The 22112-nt window shown below is 40.5% G+C and overlaps 1 non-coding gene across 1 annotated transcript; it reads left to right on the top strand.

Annotated features, from left to right (window-relative positions):
• Positions 1-2613: 2613 nt before the first annotated feature.
• TRNAG-UCC (transfer RNA glycine (anticodon UCC)) lies at positions 2614-2686 on the top strand. The gene has a single exon. It is a non-coding gene; the product is annotated as a tRNA-Gly (tRNA).
• Positions 2687-22112: the final 19426 nt, after the last annotated feature.

Raw genomic sequence — 22112 nt, 5'->3', positions numbered from 1 at the left:
TGGTTTTTGTAAAACTGAGGTTATATCAGATACATTTTTTCTGAAACTTGTTTTACTCACATAAATGCCATCACTGTTTTTTAAGGTCAATAAGTGCATATCTAATTCAGCTCTTTTTTTATTGCAATATAATTGATTTACAATGTTGTGTTAATTACTGCTGTACAGCAAAGTGATTCAGTTATACATACATATACATTTTTTTTGATATTCTTTTCCATTATGGTTTATTATAGGACATTGAGTAAGTTCTCAGTGCCACAGAGTAGGACCTTGTTGTTTATTTATTCTATATGTAAAAGCTTACATCTTCTAACCCGAACCTCCCATTCCATCTTTTCTCTAGTCCCTTCCCCCTTGGCAACCACTAGTCTGTTCTCTATGCCCATGATTCTGTTTCTGTTTCATAGATAGGTTCACTTACATCATATTTTAGATTTCAGATGTAAGTGATATCACACGGTATTTGTCTTTCTCTTACTTCACTTAGGATGATAATCTCTAGATACATCCATGTTGCTGCAAATGGCATTATTTCATTCTTTTTTTATGGCTGAGTAGTATTCCATTGTATATATGTACCACATCTTCTTTATCCATTCATCTGTCAATGGACATTTAGGTTGCTTCCATGTCATAGCTATTGTGAATAGTGCTACTATGAACATAGAGGTGTATGTATCTTTTTGTAAGTCAGCTTTTATATAGCTACAGCTTATTTCATACTATAGACCTACCATACTTTATCCAATCACTCCCCTATTATAGACATAAAGTTGTATTTAGCCTTTATCATTATAAGCATCACTGTAACAAATAGCTTTGTACACACGAGTTGAGATATTGGTGCTTTTATTTCTGTAGGATAGAGACCTAGATAGGAGATTGCTGGGTCACAGGTCAAGTGTATGTCTTTTCTTTTTCCTAATGTATATATTTTAATATATATATCTCTCAAAAGAAAAGACTCCTAAAATAGCAACAAAATAAGTTAAAATGCCTGAGACTAAGTTTGATCTAAATTAGGAAAATTTAAAAAATTTTAAAACACTGTTGGGCTTCCCTGGTGGTGCAGTGGTTAAGAATCCACCTGCCAATGCAGGGGACATGGGTTCGATCCCTGGGCCAGGAAGATCCCATATGCCAGGGAGCAACTAAGCCCGTGTGCCACAACTACTGTGCCTTTGTGCTGCAACTACTGAAGCCCACGTGCCTAGAGCCTGGGCTCAGCAACAAGAGAAGCTGCCGCACTGAGAAACTGCGCAACGCAATGAAGAGTAGCTCCAGCTCACCACAACTAGAGAAAGCCCGTGCACAGCAATGAAGACCCAACACAGCCAAAAATCAAAAAAATAAATAAATAAATAAATAATAAAATAAATCTTAAAAAAAAAAAATTGATGGACAATACCAATTGCAATGACATATTCTTATATAAGAAGACTCACGTCTTTAAGATGACAATCCTCCCCAAATTGTAAACAATTATATCTCCATATTTAATATTATATGGTTATATAAAGTTTATAAATTCAATGCAAATTAAATAAAAATACTGACAATATTTTTTTAACCAGACAAGCTGATTCTAAAAGCTAATATGAAAAAATAGACAAGCAAGAAGAGCCAAGAAAACTATGAAAAAGGAGCACAATGAGAAGGTAGTATTCCTACTGGATATTTTAATATAAGTCAAAGCCTTAATTATGAAAACAGTATGGTACTAGCTTATGAACAGACAAACCTAGAGAACAAAACAGGAAGTCCAAAAGAAAAACCTAAAACAGAAACAAAACCAAAAAACCTAAAAAACAAAACAAAAACAAACATATGAGGATTTAGTATAAAATAAAGGAGGCATTACAAAAGAGCAGGGGAAAGATGACTGCAATAAATGGGAACAACAAATAACCATCTGGAAAAAAAAGTAGGTTAGATATATACCTCATACTTTATGTCAGGCTAAAGTCTAAATAAAGTAAAGTTCAGATCTTACAAAAAAATTTTTAATCCATAAAAGAAATGGAGGAAAACATTGGCAAATTCCTATGTTATCTTGAAACAGGGGAGGACTTTCTAATTATAACTCAATTTCCAGAAGCCATAAAAGAAAATATAGAATTAGTTTATAAAAGTCATTAGGGCTTCCCTGGTGGCACAGTGGTTAAGAATCCACCTGCCAATGCAGGGGACACGGATTCAGTCCCTGCCCCAGGAAGATCCTACATGCCGTGGAGCAACTAAGCCCATGTGCCACAACTACTGAGCCTGTGCTCTAGAGACTGCAAGCCACAACTATTGAGCCTGTGTGCCACAACTACTGAAGCCTGTGTGCCTAGAGCCCGTACTCTGCAACAAGAGAAGCCACCACAATGAGAAGCCTGTGCACCACAACAAAGAGTAGCTCCCACTCACCCACAACTAGAGAAAGCCCGTGCACAGCAACAAAGACAAAACACAGCCAATAAATAAATAAATAAATAAGTTTATATATAAAAAATAAAAGTCATTAAACAAATAGCAACAAACCCTGGGGAAAAGAATCTGGTTTCTAATTTGCCACATTATGTTATTTAAAATGTCCATTTTCAACAAAAAATTATGAGAGGGACTTTCCTGGTGGTCCAGTGGGTAAGACTCTGCATTTCCAATGCAGGGGGCCCAGGTTCAATCCCTGGTCAGGGAACTAGATCCCATATGCATGCACAACTAAGAAGTTTGCATGCTGCAACTAAAGATCCCCATGCTGCAAATGAAGATCCTGTGTGCCACAACTAAGACCTGGAGCAGCCAAAATAAATAAATATTTTAAAATATTATGAGACAAACAAAGTGTGACCCATACACAGAAGAAAAATAGCCAATAGAAACAACACCTGAAGAAGCCCAGACATTGTACTTACTAGAAAAGACTTTTAATCAGCTATTTCAAATATGTTCAAGAGCAGAAGGAAACCATTTCTAAAGAACTAAGGGCAAACATGAAAACAATGTCTTGCCAAATAGATATTTCCAATAAGAAGATCACGTATGTGTGTGTGTGTGTGTGTGTATCAAATAGAAATTCTGGAGTTAAAATTTACAGTAACTGAAACTAAAAAATCACTAGAGGGGCTCAACAGCAGATTTGAGCAGGCATAAGGAAGAATTAGTGAATTTGAAGATATGTTGATTGAGATTATCTAGTGTGAGGGACAGAAAGAAAAAAAGAATAAAGAAAAATGAACAGAACCTTAGAGACTTGTGGAAATCCCTTAAAGAGAATACAGGGAAAAGAATATTTGAAGAAATAATTGATAAAAACTTCCTAAACTTGATGAAAAGCATTAATCTGTGCATCCAAGAAGCTCAATGAATTGCAAATAGGATAAACTAGAGATTCACATCAAGATAATCATAATTAATCTGTTGAAAGACAAGGAACCTTGAAAGCAGCAAAAGAGAAATTACTTATTACATACAAGGAAGCTTTAGTAAGACTGATAGTCAATTTCTCATCCAAAACAGTTGAAACCAGGAGTGGAATGACATAGTCAAAATGCTGAAATAAAAAGCCAGTCAACTGAGAATTCTATATCCAGCAAAACTAACCTATAAAAGAGAAATAAAGACATTCCTAGATAAAGAGCAACTAAGAACTCATCATTAGTAGACCTGCTCTACAAGAAATACCAAAAGGAGTCCTTCAGGCTGAAATGACAGGAGAGTGTACAGTAACTCAGATCCACATAAAGAAACAAAGAATACTTGTATAAGTAACTACATAGGTAAATATAAAAGACAGTATCAACGTATTCTTGTTTGTAACTCTTTCCCCTCCCATTTGATTTAAAGGTGGCATAGAACAATAATTATAAATCTGTGGTGATGGGCATACAATGTATAAAGATGTCAATTTGTATGACAATAAGAGCACAAAAATGGGGGAGGAAATGGATCTATATAGGAGAAAAGTTTTTATGCACTATTAAAATTAAGTTGGTATTAATTTAAACAAGATTGTTATAAATTAAGATATTAATTATAATCCCCAGAGTAACCACCTTTGAGAAAATAACTCAAAAAATATAGTAAAAGAAATGAGAAGGGAATTAAAGGGTAGAAAATATACATTTAACAGGAAAGCAGTAACAGAAAAATAGATTAATAAAAAAGATATAAGGTACATTTAAAAAAAGCCAAATAGCAAAATGGTAGTTATAATCTTACCCTACCAATAATTAAATGAAATATCAATGCATTAAATACTCTAGTCAAAAGGCAGAGATGGTAGAGTGGAAAAAAACCCATTATCCAACTGTATGCTGTCTACAAGAAGCATATTTTTATTCAAAGACACAAAAAAGGTTGTAAGAAAAAGGATGAAAAAAGAGAATGGAAAACAGTAACAAAAAAGAAATGAAGTGGCTATACTAATATCAGAAAAAATCAGCTTTAAGACAAAAATTGTTATTAGATACAAATAGGTGTGTTTTCTAATAATAAAAGGGTCAAACCAACAAGAAATACAACAATATGTGCATAAACATATGTGCACCTAACAGTAGAGCTCCAAAATACATGAAGCAAAAAACTGGCAGAATTGAAGAAAGAAATTCAAAATTCAACAATATTTAGAGACTTCAATTTCCAGCTTTCAATAATGATAGAACAACTAGATGCAACATCAACAAGGAAACAGAAGACTTGAACAACGCTGTAAACCAAGCAGATCTAACAGGTATCTGTAGAACAATCCACCCAACAACAGCTGAATACACTGTCTTCTCAAGTGCACATGAAATATTCTCCAGGATAGATCATACGTTAAGCCACAAAACAAGTCTCAATAAATTTAGAAGTCTTGAAATCATGCAAAGTATGCTGTCTCACCATGAGGGAATGAAATTAGAACTTAGTAACAGAAGAAAAATTGGGAACTTCACAAATATGTGGAAATGAACAGTCCTAAATAACCAACGAGTCAAAGAAGAAATCTCAAGAGAAATTAGAAAATACTTTAAGATGAAAGAAAATGAAAACACAGCATGCCAACATTTATAGAATGCAGTGAAAGTAGTTCTTAGAGGGAAACTTATAGCTATAAACACCTATATTAAAAAAAAGAAGAAAGCTCTCCAATCAAAAATATTACAAAAGAAGATTTTGTTTATTTGCTGAATAAAAAGTATATATCAACATAAAGTTCAAAATGTACAAAAGGCTGTCATGATATAAAAATTGCCCACCCATCCCTGTTTTCCAGAACATGGTTTCCTTCTCCATAGATGACTGACCACTGTTGCAAGTTTCTCAGGTATCCTTTGAGAGAGAGCATATATGCAAAAGTGTGGTATGTGGAATGTGTTGGGTTTTTTTTTTTTTTAATTTTACTAGATATTGCTAGATCACCTTCCAAAAAGGCTCTAGCAATTGACATTCCCACCAGCAGATGTATAAGAGTGCCCAATTCCCCTCATCCTTACCAAGATTGAACATTATCATTTGGGGGGTCTGTTTTTCTGTTTTGCCAATCTTATGGTACCTCTCTCTGTTTTCTTCATTTCCATTTCCTTGACTTCTGGAGAGCATGAACATCATTTAAGAAATATATTTATTAGCCATTTGAGCTCGTCTTCTAGGAATTGCCTATTTACATCCATCTATTTCTGTCAGAGTATTTTTCTTAATAAATTTTTGGAGCTCTTGAAATATTGTGGATTTAATCCTTTATTTGTCACATGTATTAAAAATAGTTTCCCTAGAGTGTTATCATTGACTTTGTTTATGATTTTTTAAACATATGGAAAATTTATGTATTTTTATTAATATTTACTTATTTGGCTGCACTGGGTCTTAGTTGTGGCACGTGGGATCTTTGTTGCCACATGTGGGATCTTTAGTTGTGACATGCTGGATATTTAGTTGTGGCATATGGGCTCTTAGTTGTGGCATGCAGGATCTAGTTCCTTGACCAGGGGTCGAACCCAGGCCCCCTGTATTAGGAATGCAGAATCTTAACCCCTGGACCACCAAGGAAGTCCCAAACACATACAAAATTTAATTTTGCATAGTCAAATACAATGTGTCCTTTTCTTTACAACATTCAGATTTCCTATCTTGTTAAAATTTTGCAGTGTTTAAATTTTCTGCTAATTTAAAAAGTATATTTTCAATTAAAATTTTAATCCAACTGGAATTTAATTTTTCTTAATATAGTGAGAAGTAGTCTTTTTTTTATTTCTTCCAGATGGGTAGCCAGTTGTGCTAGCATCATTTATTAAATAAACCATCCTTTCCCCACCAAATTGAAACACCACCTTTGACATACATTAAGTTCCCATGTATTTGGATTTGTTTCTATGCTCTATTCTCTTCCAGTGACCTATTGGTCTATCCCTAGGCTGAACTGTTTTGATTACAGTACTTTTGAATATATGGTAAGGCACGTCTCTCCTCACTACTCTTCATCTTCATTATTTGATTGGCACTATTCTGAAACATTTATTCTTTATATTTACTTTAAAATCACTTTCTCCTTCCCTCTACAAAAATTGTTGGAGGTATCTTTGGAACTGCATTAAATTTATAAATTAATTTTGGGAGTATTGATGTCAGGCCTTCTCATTCTGTTTTTGTTCAGAATTAATTTTGGTACTTTCACAAATATAAAAAAGGAATGTATAGTAGACTACAAAAGTATAGCGTATCTATTAAACCAAGCATGTCAATTATAATATCCATATTCTATATGTCCTTGCTTGTATGTTAACTATTTTAAGTTTTATTTTTTTAATTTTTATTTTATTTTGGACTGCAGTTCATTTACAATGTGTCGGTTTCAGGTGTACAGAAAAGTGATTCAGTTATACATCTACATATATCTATTATTTTTCAAATTCTTTTCCCATTTAGTTTATTACAGAATATTAAGCACAGCTCCCTGTGCTGTACAGTAGATCCTTGTTGATTATCTACTTTAAATATAGTACTGTGTATATGTCTGTATGTTAACTTTTTGACTTGTCAGGTTCTTAAAGGGATGTTAAAAAAATCTTCAACCATATGTAAATTTTTTATCAAGTTTTCTCAGTACTATTAGGAATTTTTGTCTTATATGTTTATCTGCCATTTTGTTTAGTACACAAATATTAATATTTATGTTTACCACTCTTCTTTGTAAATAATATTTTTCTTATCATTACTTAAGTTCCTCTTTGACCAATTTAATGTTTTTGATCTTAAATTGCACTTCAATTTGCATTAATATTGCCACTTCTACTTTATTTTTCTCTTATCCCTTTATTTTCTACCCCTTTTACCATTTTACTTCAAGTGTACTCGTATGTATGTTTTATAAATTTATTTTGGCTGTCTTTGTTTCTTTGTATCATAACTGATATTCTTGACTTTATTCCTACCAATCTTATTTTATGCCTTTTCATTTCACTTTTTGCTATTTATTTTCTCTTCTTTTTCTTTCCTTTTTTTTTTTTTTTCTCATTTTAATCAAATTAGTGGCTTGGAAGATCAAGGAGTAGGAACAGCTCACACAACAGGAGAAAAATAGACATAGAATCTCTACAATTCTTTCCTGCATATCACTTGGGAATATGCCTGTCCTCCCAACTTTTGCTGGTATCCTCAAAATATCTGGGTTCATTGAAAGTTTCCCAAGATGGACATATTGGATTCTTTAAATGGCTGTCTTTTCTTTGCCCCTGGGAATATCCATGCTTGTATGTAGAAGCTGTTTCACACATTCCTCCACATGTTTTGTGATCCTTCTAAAGTTAGGGCAGGGTTGCACTTCCTACTCTCTTCTGTAATCATAAATCTTGATACTTTGGACCCCAAAAGTGGGGAAGAAGAGGAGAGAGATAGGATAAGAAGCCAAGTTATAACTGCTCCCCCAAGAAGAATTCAGGAAAGGGGTAAGTCATGGATACAGGGACCTGGAGTGTGAGCCTGACTTTGCCAAGCACTGCTTCCTTAGGGGCCATTGTAAGTTCCCAAATTACATGTTCCTTTTGAGAGACAGTAAAGTAGAAAGGACGATCATTAGAGTTGGAATCAACTCCATCTGGGTTCTAGCTCTGCCTCCTATTGGCCTGTACCACCTCAGGTGAGCCACATTACTTCTCTAGGCCTTGATTTTTTCATCTGTTAAGGTGGATTTTTATTATTTCCAAATCTTTCCTGCCCCTCTCTCAGTAGACTATATATCTCCACCCCATTGCCATCAGATATGGCCACGTGGCTTGCTTTTGTCAATAATGTGTAAGCTGAATTGACGTGTATTCGTTCTAGGCAGAAGCTTTAAGAGCCAGTGTACTTCACAATGACCAGCTTGTTTTCCTGTGGCCAGAATGGTGTTCCACAGTACTCTGGGGCCCTGCAGAGGTACTTTAGAGATATGTGTGTGTGTGTGTGTGTGTGTGTGTGTGTGTGTGTGTGTGTGTGTGTGCGCGTGTGTATAGACATTGATTAGGATTAAGATTAAACTATTTTTTAAAATCACAAAATAATAATGACTCAAGACAAGTTCTTTCACATTTTTACTTCTTTTACAAAGTTCAGAAGTAGCTAGCTTAGAGCTACTTCTGGGTGTGATGATGTCACAGATTATCAGGGATGTAGTTTCCCTCCACTTCTCTGCTCTGACCATTCCTAGGATGTGGTCCTTGTCCTCATAATCCAAGATGGCTGCTAGAGCTCCAGCCATTGCATCTTTATCTCAGGTATTGGAATGGAGGTAGGGGAAGGGGGAGGAAATTCCCCGTTCATTTTAATAAGACCAGAAGTCACTTACATTTCCGTTTATTTCTGACTGGCCAGGATGTAGTCACATGATTGTACGTAGCTGAAAAGGTGACTTTGAAAAGTCTTTTTTTTTTTTTTCCAGGCAGCAGTATGCCCAGCTAAAAATAGGGTTTCTATTAACAAAGGAGGAAGAGGGGAAAGGATGATGATGTGGACAATTGGTAGGCTGTGCTGCAGAGGGAGCTGAGACCTTAGAGTTCTGAATTCTTCTCTATTTTAACCAGAGCTTGCGTCTATCTGCTTAAAAAGTTGGTGTCACTGTAAGATTTAAACATAAGAACTCTATATTTTAAAGATGAGGAATGAAAACCACACTGCCAAAGGGTCCCTAGCTTACAGAACAAGTGAACAGAAAAAATGTAGAGTTGCCAATATACCTCCAACTCCTTTGTGGGCCTGGGGCTGGAGCCAAGGAGGAGGCTGGGTCCAGACTCATAGCTTCCATCTCCTGGAGAACATATTGTAATAACAGGACTGGTCCTCTGTGAGGTGAATCCAAACATTTCAAGCCAGGAAGGAAAGGCTAAGCCAAACCCTAGAAGATAAATGGTGGGATTGTGTATTAGTTAGGGTGGACTAAGCTGTGGAACAAAGATGCCAAACATTCAGTCACTTAACCAAGACGAGGCTCCTGCCCCTTACATAGGAGTCTGGGGTAAGGCTTTAGGTTGGTGGTAGCTCTTTGCCATGCTCTAGGGTCCATAGGTTAGTGTGAGGTCAAAGGAACAAGCACTTTTAAAATATATATTGTATTATGGAAGATTTCAAACATTTACAAAAGTAGAGGGAATGGTATTACGAAGCACTTTCAGAGAAATCTAGACTCTCTTTCCCCTTCCACCTCTCTTTATAGGTAACGGTCCAAAAATGTTTTGGGGTTATTGTCCCAATTAAAAATACTCTGTGTGGGTTTGCACGTGTATGTGTGCTCTCTCCCTCCTTTCTTGAATAAATGGCTGTATACTAAACACGCTTTTCTCCACCTTTCCTTTTTTTTTTTTTGAGAGAAAGGAAGGGAAGCCTTTATTCCAAATATCTTGTCTGTTAGTAGCTTGTTAGAAGCAGCCCATATGAAACAGGCAAAAGCACTGAGTGTTCCTGACTCCTATATCCAAATCACACTTTACATACCATTAACTCAGTCTGTTTGTGTGTGTGTTTCCAAAGTATAATTCCCCCTCCCTTTTTTTTTTAACTTTTTTTTTTTTTTTTAGGCACACGGGCTTAGTTGCTCCGTGGCATGTGGAATCTTCCCAGGGCAGGGCTCGAACCCGTGTCCCCTGCATTGGCAGGCGGATTCTTTACCACTGCGCCACCTAGGAAGTCCAAACAGACTTTTTTTTTTTTTTTTTTTTTTGGCACACGGGCTTAGTTGCTCCGCGGCATGTGGGATCTTCCTGGAGCTGGGATCAAACCCGTGACCTCTGCATTGTCAGGCGGATTCTTAACCACTGCGCCACCTAGGAAGCCCTTTTTTTAACTTTTTAAACATTTTTTATTAAAGTATAGTTGGTTTACAATGTTGTGTTAGTTTCAAGTATACAACAAAGTGATTCAGTTATATATAATTTTTCAGATTCTTTTCCACTATAGGTTATTATAAGATATTGTATATAATCTCCTGTGCTATACAGTAGGTCCTTGTTGTTGATCTATTTTATATATAGTAGTGTGTATCTGTCAACTGCAAACTCCTAATTTATCCCTCCCTTCCCACCTTCCTTTCCCCTTTGGTAACCATACATTTGTTTTCTGTCTGTGAGTCTATTTCTGTTTTGTAAATAGGTTCATTTGTATCACTTTTCTAGATTCCACATATAAGTGATATCATAAGGTATCTGTCATTCACTGACTTCACTTAGTATGATAATCTCTCGGTCCATCCATGTTGCTGCAGATGGCATTATTTCATTCATTTTATGGCTAATAGTCCATTGTATATACGTATGTGTGTATATGTGTGTGTGTGTATATATATACATACCACATCTTCTTTATCCATTCATCTGTCAGTGGACATTTAGGTGGCTTCCATGTCTTGGCTATTGTAAACAGTGCTTCTGTGAACACTGGGGTGCACGTATATTTTCAAATTAGAATTTTCATCTTTTCTGGTTGTATGCCTAGGAGTGGGATTGCTGGACCATATGATAACTCCATTTTAGTTTTTAAAGGAACCTCCATACTGTTTTCCATAGTGGCTGCACCAATTTACATTCCCACCAACAGTGTAGGAGGGTTCCCTTTTCTCTACACCTCTCCAGCATTTGTTATTGGTGGACTTTTTGATGATGGCCATTCTGACTGGTGTGAGGTGGTACCTCATTGTAGTTTTTTTTGTTGTTTTGTTTTGTTTTTTTTATTGGCTGTGTTGGGTCTTTGTTGCTGTGTGTGGGCTTTCTTTTTAGTTGCGGTGAACGGAGGCTGCTCTTTGTTGTGGTGCGCGGGCTCCTAATTGCCGTGGCTTCTCTTGTTGCGGAGCATGGGCTCTAGGCACGTGGGCTTCAGTAGTTGCAGCACGTGGGCTCAATAGTTGTGGCGCACGGGCTTAGTTGCTCCGCGGCATGTGGGATCTTCCTGGAGCAGGGATAGAACCCATGTCCCCTGAATTGGCAGGCGGATTCTCAACCACTGCGCCACCTAGGAAGCCCCTCGTTGTAGTTTTGATTTGCATTTCTCTAAGAATTAATGATGTTGAGCAGTTTTGCATGTGTTCTCCACCTTACCTTTTTCACTTAACATTATATCTGGGAGATCACCCCAAAGCAGTATATCTAAATAGTTCTCACCATTTTAGCAACTGCCTGGAACTCCATTGCATGCTTGGACCATAGTTTATTCAACTAGTCCTCAGATGATGGGCGTTTGGGTTGTTTCCAGCCTTTTACTGCCACAAATCATGGTACAACAAACAGCTTTGTGCATGTATCTTTTGTATTTTTCATTGTGGTTTTGGGACAGATTCCTAGAAGTGGTATTGCTGGGTCAAAGGGTAAATGCATATGTGATGTTACTAGATACTGCCAAAATCCCTCCTGTAGTAGATATATCGTTTTGCATTCCTGCCAGGAATATAGGAGCACACCCAGAACAAACATTACTCTCCCAATGTTATGTTTTATAGATGAAAGAACAGAAGTAGAGGGGCATTAAATAACCTGCCCTGGTCATGGAGCTATTAAGTAGCAGAGCTGGAACTTGGACCCAGGCAAGAAATGTTTCCCCCATGGATGAGATGTATGGCAACAATCTGGGAAGACTTCACTCTCTACCCTTTGGGGAGAGGGCTTAGGGAGATCAACCCCTCCATAAGCAGCATCCTGGCCTCCTGTGACTGGCTCAGTCTCCAGCAGTTACATTCCAATTCCAGAAAAGCTCTGTGTGTTTCCCCCCTTTGGAGCAATACCTCGGGGGCCTCTCAGGATGTGGTGTCGTCCCACTAGGGTGACCCCTGTCAGAAGCAGCTTTTCCCTCCCTGTCCCACGTGAGTCATCACTGAGCGGCCACCAGACTGGAGCTCATGCTTCCTTCTCTCCTAATTAGAACATCTATTTTCATGCTCAAATGTGATAGATGCATGAAAAGGAGGAACAAATGTGCCTGGAGATCAACCGCTTCTCTGGAGACAGAGTCATTTAAGGGAGCACTTAAAAATTTTAATTTGATAATAAAATGACTCACCGTCCCTCAGAATATATTGAGAGAAAGCAGCTTATGCCACCAAGGAGAAGGCAAAAGGGAGGTACAGAAAGCTTCACACGCAGAACCCAGCACATTCTTCACATCAGTAACCTTCACACAACCCTTTTATGTTTTCCTCAACATGATTTTTTTAATTGGGGTATAGTTGATTTACAATGTTGTGTTAATTTCAGGTGTACAGCACAGTGGATCAATTATACGTATTCATATATTCATTCTTTTTTTTTAAGATAGACTATTTAGTCTGTGTTGGGTCTTCGTTGCTGCACACGGGCTTTCTCTAGTTGTGGAAAGCAGGGGCTACTCTTCATTGCAATGTGAAGTTTCCTCATTGTGGTGGCTTCTCTTGTTGTGGAGCACGGGCTCTAGGCATGTGGGCTTCGGTAGTTGTGACATGTGGGCTCAGTAGTTGTGGCGCACAGGCTTAGTTGCTCCGCGGCATGTGGGATCTTCCCGGCCCAGGGATGGAACCAGTGTCCCCTGCATTGGCAGGCGGATTCTTAACCACTGTGCCACCAGGGAAGCCCTATTCATTCTTTTTTAGATTCTTTTCTCATATAGGTTATCACAGAATATTGAGTTCCCTGTGCTATACTGTGGGCCTTGTTGGTTTATTTGTCTTATATATAGTAGTGTGTGTATTTAAATGTGATATTCAGAGCCAACATGTGAGCTTGTGAAGCCTGCTCATTCAATTTTGCGTCACCAGTTTCTAGTCACACAACCCTTTGATGTGGGCATTATTACCTCTTTCTCACAGGGAATGCAACTGAGGCTCAGAGAGGTTAAATGAGTCACCAGAAATAACACAGCTGGTAAATGGCAGAGGTTGTTCAAATCTAGCCACTCTGGCGCTGCATTTTTTCCAGTGCATTGCCTCCCTCTCCTGTAGAAGATCCAGACCATACACAGGGAAAGTTGCAGAATGGCTGCATTCAGGGATCACAGTCCCCTTTCTCGGGAAAACTTTCACTAGCCTTCCTCCAACTCCACTCCTCTCCTGGTTCAGCTACACTCTCTTCCAAGGAGATGGCATCTAGTGCCATGACTATTAGCCAGTGGGTTGGGTTCGCTTGCAAGTAACAGAGATCTCAGCCCAGCCTGGTTTGGATCATTGGGTAGATCTCTTGTCCCACAAAACTCTGAGGCAGGGTAGCCTTCAGAAGCTAAATGTCCGAACGTGTACCTTTTTGTGCCTCATGTCTTCTGCTCTCCTTTCCATTGTGTCAATCTTACTGTCATCCTGCAACGTGCCCCCACCTTAGTTGCAGAATGGCTGCCAGTGACTTCCAGATTATTCATGTTCAGGGAGAGAGAGGAGTTTTCTTCTAGTGTAGTGTTTTGGGGTTTTTTTTTTTTTGAATAAATTTATTTATTTATTTATTGGCTGCGTTGGGTCTTCATTGCTGTGCATGGGCTTTCTCTAGTTGCTGCGAGCAGGCGCTACTCTTCATTGCAGTGCGCGGGCTCCTCATTGCTGTGGCTTCTTTTGTTGCGGAGCACGGGCTCTAGGTGCTTGGGCTTCAGTAGTTGCAGCACATAGGCTCAGTAGTTGTGGCTCACGGGCTTTTTTTTTTTTTTTTAAAGGGACATCTTAACATGAAAATTATTTACTTGAATAACCAAGAAAGAATTTTAACTTCAAAAGAAAATTAAATCTGCTTTTTAATGCTGGACTTGGTCTCAGGAACTATGACAAATAGTTTGCACACAATTAGTGTTTTCCAAGTAGCAACTATAAAATCATCCATTCAACAGGTGCTTGTTGAACACCTGCTGTGTGCCAGGTACTGTGCTGTCTCCTCTGAATAAGAAAGGCCTCAAGTTCCTAAATAAAGTGGTCAAGGTTAACCAAATATTTCAGTCAGTGCCCTCAGAAAAGTCTGCGGGGTTCCCAAGGTGATTTGGGATTCAAAGACAAGTCTACAACAATGGTGTAATTTTATCATTGCAAGAGATGCTACTTGTCAAAATATGATTTTCTGTTCTGCAGGGGGCTGCTTGGTGCGCCAGCCTGATGCTGACAGGTCTTGTAACCCACCGTGTAGTCAACCCCACTCGTACTGTAGCGAGGTATGTGTGAGTTCATTAGACAAGCCAGCTTCATCATTTGTCACTCCACTGCCTCTGGTACAATCTTTTTCCCCTCCTCAAAAAGCATATCTTGAGGCATAAAAATTCTATTTTGGGAACTCTCTTTTTATCAGTATAAACAATTCTGAATGCACTTGCTTTTACTGTTAGAATAAGTTTGTATAAGTGACAAAAAGTGTGTTCTTTTTCATGTAGTTTTGACAGGAATTACATGAAGTAAATTCCCAGAACAATACTTCTTTAAAGCCTGCCCTTCAAGTCAGGTCTGCTATGCTTTACAAAGATCACCTTGCATGTACAGTATAAGTCTTCTTCTCCTGCAGACAAGGACATGCAGTTGTGAAGAAGGGTACACTGAAGCCATGTCTTCCAATGGTACACTTGAGCAATGCACATTTATCCCCATGGTGGTGATACCCACTGTCTGTGTAAGCATGGGAAACTCTTCCTCTCAGTGTCCAGAACAGTGGGCCAGCAAATGGTCATTTGCAGTCTTGACCTTGACCAAGAATCCAAGCAGACCTCCTCACCTCAAAATTTCAATTTATCTGGAAAAAAATATTTAAATGACAAAGTTTACATTGAGATACCTGTCAGCATCAACTCAAAGTTGTAGGACTCTCTCAGAATTTTTTCTTGTCTCACAATCACCACTGCTGGTGTTGGAGGGTTGCCTGAAGAGGTGGTGGGCAACTGTGGCTCACCAAGGAGACAGGGGCACTGGTGGCAGGGGTTCTGGGAAGTGCTTATTGGCGCGAGCCCTCCCAGAGTCCGCCATTAGCCCCACCAAAGAGCCTGTAAGCTCCAATGCTGGGTAGCCTCAGGCCAAACGACCAACAAGGTCGGCTCACGGGCTTAGTGGCTCCTTGGCATGTGGGATCTTCCCGGACCAGGGATCGAACCTACGTTCCCTGCATTGGCAGGTGGATTCTCTACCACTGCCTCACCAGGGAAGCCCTTCTAGAGTGTTCTTGAAAGAGCCAGAAAACCCTAACACTTGTCTGCTTTCATTTCATTGCCTCAAATAGGGCCCAGTGCCCACTCCAGAGTGGTTACATGGCCAGAGGACAGGATGTTTTGTTGCTTAGGCTTGAGCTTCGTGTCCCACCCGTAGTGCAGAGGCAGAGTTAGTTATTTGTCCAAACATATGGGACACATGGATACCAAAACGTAAATTAGGGTAGTTATCATGAAAAAGGGTATGCATATTGGACAAGCAATCCCCGTGTCTACCACAACTCCCAAATTCATATGTCTACCCTGACATCTGAGTTCTAAACTACTAAATCCAATTGCCTACACAACATCTCCATTTGAATGTCTAATATGCACCTCAAGGGTAACATGGCCAAAATAGATCTCTTGATTCACTTCTGCCATCTGTTTTTCCCTCAGTCTTCTCCATCTTAGGAAATGCATAAACCATTCACCCGGCTGCTTAAGCCCAAAATACATTCATCTCTTACCACTCTCCCCTTTACAACAGCAAGCTCTAGCCACATTGGCATTCTTTTGATTCCTAGAATTGTTCCCGCCTCAGGAACTTTGCACATGCTATTCCCTCTGCCTGATATGCTCTCGACTTAAAACTTTACGTGGTAATCTGGTTCTTATCACTCAGGCCTTTATTTAAATATCACCTTTCCTGACCACCCTATCCAAATTAGGCACCCACCCTGTCCCCCTCCTGTCACCATCTGTCACGTCACTGTTCTGGTTTCTTTAGAACTTATCACTACGTGAAATGATCTTGTTTGTTCATTTTGTTTGCTTGTTTATTGTCTGTCCCCTTTCTAGAACGAAAGATCCGTGCCATCAGACCTTGCCTGTCTTGTTCACTGCTGTGTCCAGTGGATCTATGCAAATATCTGTCTATGTGATACCTATGTGAATATCTACATACACACTGCTCCCTGGAGTTGTACAGTATAGCAGCCCCATCTGTATCCCAGAACCTAGGATATGCCTAGTGTGTGGTAAATGCTTAATAAACAGGTAGATAATTGGATGGATGCACAGGTGGATGAGTAGAGGGATGAGTGAAGAGTTGGGTGGATGGGTGGATAGGTGGATGAATGGATGGATGGATGGACAGATGGGGTGAGAGTATTAATTATATTATAATCCTGCATGAGAGTAGAGAGTCTGTATGTCCAATAGGCTCTTGTTGGGCCAGAGATGTTCTCCGGAATCCAGAACCCCATTTATTGCCTTCCCTCTACCATTTCATACTTCAGTTACATTGGGGGGAAAAAAAAAAGAGTTCTAGCTTTGAAACCCCTAATGATTTCAATTATCTATTCCTACATCCAATGTGATTCCCAATCCAATAGTGCATTTTGACCCAGACATCTCACCTCCACACAGGCAGGCCACTTACTGCTCATGCCTCTGCCTTAAAAAGTGTCAAAGAGGGCTTCCTAGGTGGCTCAGTGGTTAGGAATCCACTTGCCAATGCAGGGGACATGGGTTCGATCCCTGGTCCAGGAAGATCCCACATGCTGCAGAGCAACTAAGCCCGTGCGCCACAACTATTGAGCCTGTGCTTTAGAGCCTGTGAGCCACAACTATTGAGCCCACGTGCTGCAACTACTGAAGCCCACGCGCCTGGAGCCCATGCTCCGCAACAAGAGAAGCCATGGCAATGAGGAGCCCACACACCACAACGAAGAGTAGCCCCCACTCGCCACAACTAATAGAAAGCCCACGCACAGCAAAAAAGATCCTACACAGCCAATGAAATAAATAAATAAGTAAATTTATTAAAAAAAAAGTTTCAAAGAAATAACATCCCAGAAGTAAAATAATACACTATTATTATAATAACATCTGTACAGCACTTTACAGGTTGCAAGATGTTATTTGCATAGATTATCTCAATTATTCATCACAATAAATCTGGTGCCATTATCATTATTATTATATCACTGAGGTTCAGAGGAAACCTTAAAGATAATCTAGTCCAGAGATAGCAAACCCTTGACACACAAGCCAACACCCTCTAATCTGTATCCATGGCAGACATCACTAATCGATTAAGGCACTCCTTCCTATTTAGCCCAGTCTCTACCCTGGAATCCTTCTCAATATTGCAACCCAGGCAGCCGCCTCCAATCAATCAGACTGACACACATGACAGAAAGCATTTTCCCAGTGGGCTAGTCCATGTCCTTCATTTTGCATGTGTGGAAACTGGGGACTAGAGATGCTACTCAAAGAGCTAGTGGCAAAGCCAGGGCCAGAACCCTGGGCTCTTGCCCCAAATGTAGTCATAGGTCTTCCCGATGGCCCCTGCGCATGGTTCAAAGTGATCAAGGTTCTGATTTAACTAAGCATTGGGCTTTTAAAAGTCCCCAGGAGGCTGTAATTCGCAGGCAAGGTTGAAAAGTACTGAAGTTTTCTCCATCTGTAACAATGCCGGTCATATTTTCCTGATGTTAAGAATTACCCGAGGCCACTTGTTAAATGTAGAGTGTGCATTTGTAAATATACAGGTCTCTCTCCAGGTGAGTCTGAGCCAGGTCTGGCCTGGGCCCAGGAATCTGCATCTTTATAAGCATCCCAGGGGATTCTGATCATCCGGGAAGTTGTTGAGCCCTGCAGCTCTGAACACGCTCATCTGGGACTCTCTTGGGGAAACCCAAGAATGAGGCCAGTCAGCTCCTGAGTGTCAGGAGGCAAGGAGTGACCTGAGCTTTGGCTCTTTAAACAATTGCAAAGACTGTTTACCAAGCGGTTGCCTTTCTTTTTAAGCCTCCAGTCTAGATTATTACATAATCCATCTCAAGAATTTATAAAAATAATATTGCCTTCATGTCTGGCTTATGTAGAAATAGGGACAGCAAGGAGAGAGATAAAGTAGAACACAGAAGTAAGACTGAAATGAAAATTATTTGTCTGTTTTAGACAAGTAATTTTCTCTAATGTTCTGTTCTCTTGTTTGGTTGTGCTTCTGAGAGCTAAAGGGCCTTTTAAGGTGGGGCAGATCGGGGGGTGGTTCTTGAGGGAGACGAGTAGCCTTGGGTGGCTGGGAATGTGGGTAGGCATCGCTGAGATCAGGGCCCAGGAGGAACCAAGTTCAGTGCCAACACGTGAGCCAGGAGACCCCATCGCACACCACCTGTCCCTGAGGGTGGGAAAACGCAAAAGTACTGAGATTTCCCCATGTGTCAGACACCGAGCTGGGTTCCTTTTGCTCACAGGAAGATCCTGCAAAGTGCTGTTAATATCTCCATTTTACAGGTAAACCGAAGTTCAGGGAAATGACACTTTTTGGCTTCACCTAGGAACTTCTCCCTTAAGAAGGGGAAAAAACGGCATTTAACCCAATTCCCAGTACTACCCGGAAGAGCCAGGCACACTGGAAAATCAGGGTGAGAACATACACAGCGCTTTAAAAATGGAAACAAGAGTCATTTTGTTTTCAACCATACATATTAATGGAAAGAGGTAGCCTGCAGAATTACAGATAGCAGAGTCTCTACCTAAATTTATTCGTCCTTGAGCTAACGCTAAAGTGGGTGACAAATCCAGAGCATGAAAGAAATGGGTCTGGAATTAAGAATGAGGCACAAAAATGCACCAAAAGCCTTGAATATGTGCTCACCCTCTGACCCAGCAATTTCACCTCCAGGAACTTATCCTCCCAAAATAGCTGAGTAAGTGGGCCAAGAAGTGTTTACAAGGCAACATTGTTTAAATTTTTTTAAAACTAGAAACAACATAATTGTTCAACACTAGACTTAATGGAAATACAGCACATTCACAGAGGCAAATGCCCTATAACAGTGAAAAAGTGATGCAGATGTAGATCTGTTGAGACAGAAAGCGGTTCATCACACATTTGCTGGGTGAGAAAAAGCCTGTGTTGGAGTAGCTTGTATGATTGTGGTTGTGTTAAAACAAACAAACAATATTCCACTAATGATAAGTGATCTGATATCTGTATCAGATATACACGGAACTTCAGCTGTGGGTGATTGGATTATTATGTCTATATAATAGGATTAGAGATCATCTTTATTTGCTTCCCCCCCCCCCCCATTTATCCAAACAGGCTGAATATTTATACATTGCTCTATTTTTTCCCCAGTTTTATTGAGATATAATTGACATCCAGCAATATATAAGCTTAGGGGTACAACATAATGACTTGATTGGCATATATAATGAAATGATTACCACAGTAATCATTACCACATAATCACAATAATTTTGGTTAAAAGCCATCATCTCATACAGATTTTGTAAAAAGAAGAAGAGAACAATTTTTTTTCCCTTGTGATGAGAGCTCTTAGGATTTACTCCCTTAACTTTCAAAGATACCATATAGCAATGTTAACTGTAGTCATCTGTATGCTGTACATTACCTCCCCAGTACTTAGAACTGAAGTTTGTACCTTTCGACTAATTTCATCCAATTCCCCCACCCCTCACCTGTGGTAACCACAAATCTGATCTTTTTTCTGTGAGTGTGGGTTTCTGTTTGGTTGGTCATTTGGATTCCAAATCTAAGTGAAATCAGAGAATATTTGTTTTACTCTATCTGACATTTCATTTAGGATAATGCCCTCAACATCCATCCATGTTGTCACAAATGGCAGGATTTCCTTCTTTTTTTGTGGCTGAATAATATTCCATTGTGTATAAACACACAAGTTCTTTATCCATTTGTCCATCAATGGACACTTAGGTTGTTTCCTGCCTCTTTCTTTCTCTCCTCCTCTCTTTCCTCCTTCCTTTCTCCCTCCCTCCCTCTCTCTTTCCTTTCTTCCTTCCTCTCCCTTCATTTCTCTTCCTTTCCTTCCCTTCTTTACCTTCTTTCTTTCTATTTTTTTTCCTAACTTTTTCTCTTCAGAGAACGTGTGTCTCTTGCATACTTAAGTGGAAGTTAAGTCCACTTTCAAAGGAAGATATTCCCAAGATAACTGGCCCCCATCAGTGGTTTCTCCAGAAACTTTGGAACTGAGCCATGGGAAGGGGGCTTACAAATGCCACCAGTGATGAGGAAGGAGGGGACAGGCCTGGGGACGGGCAGGGGGTAGGGGACACCGGTATCAGGGGACCCGGCCAGATCACGAGCAGGAAGGTGTAGCGGTCTCGTAAACAACCCTGAGCCCACCTCACAGATGCCCCCAGCTTACAAGCCACGTGGGCAGGGGACACCATGCCCTTCACGCCGGGCCCAGGCTGGCTCATGGCACTTTCACACCCTCTGTCCCCCACCACGTGTCTGTGTAGGTCAGGTGAGTTATGTGGGGGCTGAGAAGCCTTGGAAGAAACACATAAATCTTGAACCACATACATAGCTGGACTCATTCAGACTGAGAATGACTGGCCACCCTGGAAATGATGGGCTGGGTAGAACGCGGGGGCTCCCTGAAAAGAATTCATCAAGAGGGGAAGGGCCTTCCGTACAGGGAGCCCCTCTTAGAAACTGGCCTGGGTGGCGGCGGTGAGGGTGGTCCCGTGTATGATGTGGCAGCCGCTGTAGCCTGTGCTGGGTCTGCGCTCAGGGCAGAGAGCATGTGCGCGTGTGAGACACTCAGGACCCAGGAGAGGAGCGAACGAGGGCCGTTCCTTGGAGATTGCCAACATTTACCACGGGGGTGAACAAGCCGGGGGTCTCTCAGGGAAGCCCGTGAAGACTGCGGCCAGCAGAGGCGGCCGTCTCGGGGTCGCAAGGAAGCAGCAGTGGCCCAGCAGGAGGGGCAGAGGACAGGCAGGGCGGCCAGGGGTGAATGTGAGTGGCCATCTGTCCGTGGCGGTTGGTTACTGCAGCATTCGTTTCCTATTGCGGCCGTAACAAACGACCACAAATTTAATAGCTTAACACAAATTTATTCTCTTACAATTCTGGAGATCAGAAGCCCTAAAACCAAGGTGCTGGCAGGACTGCGTTCCTCCTGGAGGCTCTGGGGGAGAAGCCACTTGCCTGCCTTTTCCGACATCTGGAGGTGGCCTGCATGCCTTGGGTCATGGCCCCTTCCTTGGATCCCTCTGACCTCTGCCTCCTCTCCTCTGCTTCTGTCATTGCATCATCTTCAGGGACTCTGGCCCTTCTGCCTTCCTCTCATAAGGACCCTTCTGATTGCACTGGGCTCACCCAGATTATCCAAGAGAATCTCCTCATTTTACGATCCTTCGTGTAATCACATCTGCACATTTTTTGCCATGAAAAGTAACATATTCCCAGGTCCTTGAGATTAGGATGTGGACATCTTTCGGGGGCCATTATTAAACCTAGCACATAGCCCAAGAGGGCAGGCCAGACGTCTTCTTGGGGGCTCTCAAAAAGATGTGAGGGCTGAGCACTGCAGGGAGTAGAGTTTGGGGCTTGGAGGTAGCAGCCTTTGGGCGTTCCTATGAAGTGGTTATTCCAACTCACAGGGTAGTGAAGCTCGGGGACACTTAAGGGTCAATACAAATGGGGAAACTGAGGCCCAAGGGGAGCTAAGGACCTGTGGAAAGTTGCTGAGCTGGTTTTCCAGCTTCCCTCCTTGCTGTCTGTTTCA

The sequence above is a fragment of the Hippopotamus amphibius genome, chromosome 17, assembly GCF_030028045.1.
Source record: "Hippopotamus amphibius kiboko isolate mHipAmp2 chromosome 17, mHipAmp2.hap2, whole genome shotgun sequence".
NCBI classification, from domain to species: Eukaryota; Metazoa; Chordata; class Mammalia; order Artiodactyla; family Hippopotamidae; genus Hippopotamus; species Hippopotamus amphibius.
The sequence above is the reverse complement of the archived record's forward strand: the minus strand, read 5'-3'. Positions and strand labels throughout refer to the sequence as shown.